Raw genomic sequence first — 8795 nt, forward strand, 5'->3', positions numbered from 1 at the left:
GTCAGAGACTGCCGTGGCGAACCCACGGGCACACTCCTCCTCCCTTTGTTGTCCAAGGGGAAAACCTTAGGGGGGGCCACTGGAGGGACGGGGAGTTTTGAAGTGGGCCGCAGGGGAGCCACAAGCAGCCTATGGTCGGTGCCACAGAACTAAACACTCCGGTAAACCCTGCAGTTCTGGAGGATCCTCCATCGCGTGCTGGGCAAGAATGTGGTCGATCTCCTTGGCCACTGTACCCGTATCGCTGTACCAAGTCCAGCGATGCGAGTTGGAGCGCTGGTACCAGGAGCCAGAGATCCTCATTTTCTGGGACCTACACATATATACATACACATATATACATATATATATATATATATATATATATATATATATATATTTTATAATATATATATATATAATATAAAATATATATATATAATAAATTTTATTAAAATTATTAAAATACATATATATATATATATATATATATATATATATATATATATATTATATATATTTTATATATATATAATATATATATATTTTGATGATCAGTACGATGCTCAGGAGCAGTAATGTGAAAAAGGCCTTCGACATATTCGTTTTGGTTTCTTGTACTTCCCTTCATTGTTCTACTTGGCAATATACACACATACATAAATAAATAAATAAATAAATAAATAAATAAATAAATATAATAATATATATAGATATATATATATATATATATATATATATATTATGATAAAATATATATATATATATTATATATATATATATATACATATATTATATACATATATTATATAATATATATATATATATATATATATATATTTTAATATATATATATATATATATATAATATATATATATTTAATACATATAAAAAATATAAAATATATATACATATATATATACATATATATATATATATATATAACATATATACATATATACATATATACATATATACATATATACATATATGCATGCATATGTACAATCATATTTATATCTATATCTATACTTATATTTATATCTATCTATCTATCTATCTATATTCCTTACTACCTTTTCCCCCATAACTACATGTTATGAATAGCATATGCTGATTTTTTTAGGAGTTTTGGGATATAGAGGTATTTGAATAAGAGAAAAAAAATCAGTGTCTATGTTGAGTGTACGGTGAAGTTCAAAACTCTAAACTAAATCTGACTCAAGCCAAGCAAAATCATATCCATTTGCCTAAGTATTTGTGGCCTCAAGGTTTTCTATATACAAAATCACCACCAAGCAATTTTGTTTTCTTTTGCTATGCCCAAATGCTTTCCTGTGTAGTTAAAGATATCTTAAATTATTAACACCCAAAACCTAAATCATAACTAAACTGAAATAACACATCTGCCAAGTTCATCTAATTAACCAAATACAATCTGGAATCCACAGTGCACTTCCATCATACAAAATGGAAATGGAAATAAAAATGTAATTTGGTTTGCAAATAACTAAATGCATTTCTCTGAATTACAGAAATCACTAAGATAGTTCATTAAACTTAACTTCTTAGATCCGGTTGCATCACAGTTATCACATGACAAAAAATCCAGGCAATAGGTTTACATGAGCAGCCACTCTGCTGAGTGTGCAGTTTGTAAGCCTGGTGCATGTGAACATGTGTGTGCAGTGGCACACACATGCCTGCTATTTGCAATGTTATTTCCTCTTTTTATACAACAATGTTTTTAGCCTTTATGCCATTTTCCAGTGTCCATATTTGCCATTTGCTTTGTATTATCCAGATGGCAATAGACTGTTTTCTTTGTACAGGTAGTCTACAACTCAGTGCAAGAAAGATAAATATATCTAACACTCTTATTTGTGTCTTTTTTTTTTTTTAATATTTAATTTTCTGTAAAACAACCTGCGTCACAGTCACGGCACCAGGAATGCAATGCTGAGCACAAAAATAGCATCCTCCATGGAGCTGGCACTGTTCCAGTCATTGCTCATGGACATTACATTTCACTCAGGTTCGCGTCACCCAGCCAAAGGCCAGATTCTCCCATGCCAGCAAGTTCATGTCACCTGCCCCTCAAGCCAGATTTTTTCATGACGTGATGGTCATGTCTTCTGGATCGAAGGGGTCAAAATAAGATCACAATCATTGTCTGTAGTATTACTAATAATCCCATTCTGACTCTGGCCTATGACGATTTTGTAGAGCATAATACTATATCAACTGAAGTACACATAATCAAATGCATCAAAAACCATAATCACCAAAATGATAAAACACTTTTCATCTGACTTTCATTACATTACATAGCCTGAACAATATATTTATGTTTTATATTGCAAGACTCTCAAAGTTGCATATGACACCCATACTTCTTATTGCTCTCTTGATTTGTTGGTTCCATTAGGTAACTATGTTAACTCTAGAGTTCCATAGTACCACAAATCCTGAGACTTTACCCCATATTGACGGCTGATATCTAATCTTGCCAAAGTGAGCCAAGGTTGAATGTCAGTTGGCAAGGGTAGACGCTGTGCGTAATCAGCTATAAACAGATTTTTGCTTGTTTGGTTCTGGTCACAACAGTTCTTTGGCTAAAGTCCCTTAACCCAATGGGGCCAGGTATTAGAAATCTCTCAGCGTCATGAACTCTGGTGATTTCTGGCAACGTCCAGACACTTGGAGCAGGAGTCCACTACATGTAACGGATCTTTCTGCTCCACACAATCTGGCACATCACCATGCATACAGCCACACCCCATTGACCAAACTGTTATAACAGGTGTACACATGACCCATAGGGATGGGGTTAAATGTGGGGCTAAAGCCTTGTTTTTGTCTCAGATGATAGAAAATTGTGTAAGCTATAGCCAAATACACACAGAGTGTGATAAATATGTGCTCCCTTAAATTCTGATTTTACACTTGAGCGACTCAACGTGTGCAATCTCAGACAGGAGAAAAGCCATCAACAATGGGTTAAAAACTTTTACATGTAAATTTACATACCAAAAAGTAATGACTATAATAACCATTAGGAAAATGGCCCAAAAAGTACCATCTGTACCTCTAGCAGTACTTGTCCTAAAAATATACAGAAAGTATAATACCACTAATATTTATAGCTCTGCCATTATCTTTTGAGGTCAGTATCATAACGGATACCACCAATAGTTTTAGAGCTGTTCACATAGCACTTGCAGTAATCAGCACTTTCTAGTAAAAATTTATTAGACGAGAACAAATTTAAACTCTTAAAGTACTCATATAGCTTCCTACATTGATTATTTCAACTTTTCTGATAAAGATGAGCTTAAACAGGGTAATCCAATAATATCTCATTTAACATGTTCCTATTACCTCAATGAATCATAAATTGGGAGAAAAAATATTATGAAGGCACTACCAAAGCCGGATTAATTTCTTATAGGAGAGTAAATAAAGAAAAACGAAAAATAACAAAAATTATTGTTAGTACTAATAAAGACTTAATATGCAACTATAATACAAAAACATACATTTCTCTTTATAATACTGACTTAGGTACATTTCTTTCTCTCTTACTTTGTCACTCATGCACACACTCACTCATTTATTCACTCAACCTCACACTCACATTCATCCACTTAGTTAGTCAGCCGGTTACTAAACCTTTTTCTCTTTCCCTCTCTCTCTCTGTAAGTGTGCTGTGTGGTGCAGCAGTATTATTCTCTCCTTTTCTCTCTCCCTTCTCTCTCTCTCTCTCTCTCTCTCTCTCTCTCTCTCTCTCTCTCTCTCTCTCTCTCTCTCTCTCTCTCTCTCTCTCTCTCTCTCTCTCTCCATCTCTCATTCTCTCTCTCTCTCTCTCATTCACTCACTCTCTCTCTTTCTCTCTCCCTCTCCCTCTCTCACCCACTCTCATTTTATCTCTTTCTCCCGCTAACTCTTTCTCTCCCTCTCCCTTCTTTCTCTTTCCCCCTCATTTTCTCTCTCCCTCTCTCATTCTGCATCACCGCACACACTCATTCTCTCTTTCTTTTTCTCCCTCTCTCCATTCCTCTATTTATTCTCTCTCACTCTCTCTCCATTTCTCCCTCTCTCTCTCCCTTGCACTCACTCAGTGTATCTCTTTCACAAAATCTTACATACTCCTACATGCTCCCACACTATTCCACATTCACTTACACAATCTTGCACACACTCACAATATCTAACCCATACACCCAATTGCCTGTTCATCAAATTACTAATTACCCACGCACTTAGTTACTTATTCAGTCTTTTACTCCTATGACACAGTTACAAATGCCCATAAATTAACTGAATCCATTCATCTTTAAAGGACTTTGCCCATCTTTCCACTGAACTGTAATGATAGGAACCCATCCATCCATGGATTAGAGGTCATGCTGCTGAGAACTAATATGTCATGAATGTATTTGTTCCCTAAATTGAAAGTATGAAAATATACTTTAAATTGATAAAAAAACAATATTGATGTACCAACAACTGTGTACATTTATATTAATATTTCAACTTCTATACTGAGAACAGTAACATAAAATAAACCAAACCATCAATCCACTGGACAATGCTCTTTACATCAACAAGAAAAATGTGGAACTCAAAAGCTATTCACAATCTTCTAAAGAAGCAAGATGGAGGTGTTAAAAACTAGCAAAAGCCATGTTGTCCAAGAGCACTTGTCCATGTTTGCTTTTACCTAGCAATGTCAGTGAATTGGGTCAACCGTTCTCATTGTATGTGTAATCGCCAACCCACTTTTAATCTATAGATTTCAACAAAATCTATGGGCAGTGTTACCATCCTTTCCACTCGCTTTATCAATAAATATATAATCAAGCTCTTTGTAAGTAAGCAGATCATGCAAAAAAATATACTTCAAAACAATTTATATAAAAAATCAAGAAAAAAAATATAATCATAATGAAAGTAAATAAAAGCATTATTTGCAAGAAGAGCTACTGCATAAAGCTATAAAGAAATGCAGCCTTTTCCACAATCAGTGATTCATTGCACTATCTGAGAAATTTGTTTTATAACAGTAAACTAGCTGCAAATTAATTATTCACACTTACACTTTACACAAAAGGATGAGGATCTTCTATTCACTGATGAATATTAATAATCTAAAAAGACTGAGGTGATTCCTTAAATGGGACAAATATATTATACCTTGATAATTCTTGTTATAATGTTTTTTTCTACAAAATGGTGGAGATTTGTAATGTTACATATATATATATATATATATATATATATATATATATATATATATATATATATATATATATATATATATATATATATTTTTTTTTTTTTTTTTTTTTTTTTTTTTTTTTTTTTTTTTTTATTATTATTATTATTATTATTATTATTATTATTAATAAAGCAAATGAAAATTTCACATTACAGAATATAAGCATTACTGCCAAATCTGAGATATTTTTATTTGAAAAGATATTACCTTGAAAAAATTAACTACTTCTAGTAAATGCATCACCATCTCTCAGTCTTATTTAATAAATCAAACATTAATCATTATAATACAGTACTCTATACTCATATTTTGTCATCTATTATAGCAAACGAGAAATGTAAACAGCTTAGCTGATTAAAGTACTAGTAATAACAGTCAGGGCACTGTTTCATTAAGGAAAAATTAAAGAGCAATGGAAATATATTCTTTGGAACCTCCAGAATAACTAAACCTGTATATTTACATTTATTCTTTTCCTTTTTTAGCTTTTCTTTTTTTACAGTTCCACCTTTCTGAAGAACCTCTTTTACCCCCAACAATTATTTATTAAGTCAAAAATGCTAGTAAGCTTTAGAAGCAAGCGCACCTTTCCTATTGTTGACCGTCTTGCCTTGAACCAGGTTTTGGTGCAGTGAGGAGTCGGAGCTTGAACGAGAGAGCACTTCAGGAGGAGGAGGTGACAGCAGGGTGGGGTGGTAGTGGAGTCGAGGTGGGGTCACCACCTGTTGTGGATGGTGATGCTGCTGCATCTGTGGGGACACAGCTATCCGGTGTTGCATGCTTGGGTAGATTTCCTGCTGGAGGTTGCTAAGGTCTTGCATTGCACCCTGGAACATGTGACATATAGTTATGTGGATGGTACATATATGCAATTCACATTTTCTATGAGCAAAGATACATGTCTTAATATGTTTATGCTAATTACCTATTAATAGTTTGTAATGAATTATGAAATCAAAAAAATGAAAACAACCTATAATTCAAGAGATGGTAAACTTAAGATAGAATTAAAAAGAAAAGAAAAAAAAACTTTGCAAATACATCTAAAACAATAAATTGCAAAACCATCAACTAGATCAGCTTTACCAAAAATAATTTTAAATTTGAACAAAAACTTAAGGAACACTTACCACTACCAACATGACTTGGGTACATACATGTAATTGGCTACTCCAAGACAGGTAGGGCAAACAGCTTTAGGACAATCATTCCTAACTACTGAAAAAACTATAATCTATGATTTTACAACAGCCTACTGTCAATATCAAAATTTAATCCTAATAAACCAAAGAAACATGCCATTACCTACTTCAAGCAAATCTGCCTCAAAACACCTGATAATACTCCCATTTCTTAAGAAATATCCATGAATATCTATATGAAGTGAAACATATGAGTAAGCTGTTTTCCATTACTGTCTTGTTAGCGACATTTGTCAATATGCACAGCTACAAAAACCAATGAACAACAACAACAAAAATGAAAACTATATAAAAATGAAACCACAAACTATTTCTGCATAGAATCCTATTACACACATATATATCAAAGATCCAGTTTATTAACTGGACATCCATCAAGTGTTTAGTACAAGATTAGCTTAATAACCAATACTGGCAATAACAAATAAATGTCTGAATTTCATCTTTACAATGTAACATGCCAATTATTCAAATTCAATATTAATAAAGTTCATTCACATTCACTAACATCATATAATTTGGAACAAATAAATATTATTAAAAATATTAAAACTAAGATCTCTCTTTGCACAAGTATTCTTGAAGGTTCTTTCATCATTAACAGATCACAAAAATTATATGAGACACAACTCTATCTGATTGGTAATGGCCTAGTTTAAAGATTTTAACTATTATCTTCACCTCTCTGAAAAAGTACTTTTAGTGTGTGGGTCATGTAAAAATTACAAGACCACATGCAATTATTTTTCAATCAATATACACTACTGCTTATCAATGAGCATCCAACATCTAAAATAACCAAGGTCTCCAGATAAACTTGATTTTTCACTCACAGCAATGAACAAAAAGAACATGGAAAAGTGAAAAATATAATCAACACTACCCATTCATATAATTTTCAACATAACTCCCATAGTGCAATTAAAATCTAATAAACCAAAAAATATTCCAAAACAAGAGACAAACAAGATATCAGTAACATGAACCTAGTTGCATTTAATAACTAGTTGGAATCAACTCCTATCAGATGTCAGAATCTAAGTTCTGGAGCCTCTCCATGGTGAATTCAATATTTGAGAGTATTAGTTGCAATTAATGGTGCAGATTAAAACCCTTTACCAAGGCTACAGGCAGAACGTGAAGAGACACACAACAAGGTGATTGATCGCACAGGGGCGGATCCAGAACCAAGACTGTAGTTTCCTTTAAAAGTGGGAACTACATACATTAATCAAGAATGGAAAGTTCAATGGTCTATTACAAAGAAATGGGTAGCAAATAAGCTTGCCCCCAGCAGGATCCGCCACTGCCACATGTTGGAGCAACAACACTGGAAAGTTAAAACAGCCAGGTAGCAGCATCTTGTCGAGGCTCCATGACAGTGCGAGAGGTCATGATGAGTGTCCTACAATTGTTATGAAAAGTCTACAAAACAGCAGCAACTTTACCTGGAGTGTCCCCTGCTGGTAGAATTCTGGCCCCCTACCCTGCTGTAAAGCAAGGAGTATTTTGTCATGAGAAAACTCATATCTGTACAAGATGGCTAGGAAAAATAAGAAATAGTTCACACAAGTAAAAGGTATTCCGAGGACTTTCTTTTTTAAACTGAATTTGAATGTCTGACTCTCTATAAATGTCTCATTTGGTATTATTCCTCTCCTTGTATGAACTAATCTATTGTTTATAACCACAGAGCCATGGTTATCTAAGGAGCTTAACAAGCAACATAATCATAATCAATTTCACCCATCATGTGGTCAAGAAAAAAGTTGCATTATTGATTCTACATGCAAGCTTAAACTAAACACCATAACAATAGTCCACAAGACTATTTGCAAGGATCATCTTAAACCACCAGAATGTTTTTTTTCTGTAATAATGACATATCCTAAACTGAATTTCCTTGACCACTTGTCGGGTCATAATTTAACAAAATAAACACCATTATCGAAACTGCTCATGCTAACCAGTCAAAGGAACCTCTTCAACTGGAAATCTCCAATGTTTTTTTTAAAATCAGAACTCTACTTGATTCCCAGCTAATATATCTTTACTAAAAAAAAATGTCTAAAATAAAGGGCTCTGGAGGAGATCTACAGTCTGAGGCAAAAGAAAAAGGGCATAAGGAGTAAATCAAAACATGTCGGGCAAAATTAGTTATGAGAATCTATATATATTTTATTCATATGTTTGTTCTTCATCAGGGTACAGCTATTAACACAGTTAAAATAAGCCTTTCCCACTTTAATGAGCATAGTGTGAAAAAGAAAAAAAGAAGAAGAAAAAAAAAAGGATAACAGAGAATGAAAACTTTCCCAACTACTGTAGTTCA

Source organism: Penaeus monodon, chromosome 3 (genome assembly GCF_015228065.2).
Source record: "Penaeus monodon isolate SGIC_2016 chromosome 3, NSTDA_Pmon_1, whole genome shotgun sequence".
NCBI classification, from domain to species: domain Eukaryota; kingdom Metazoa; phylum Arthropoda; class Malacostraca; order Decapoda; family Penaeidae; genus Penaeus; species Penaeus monodon.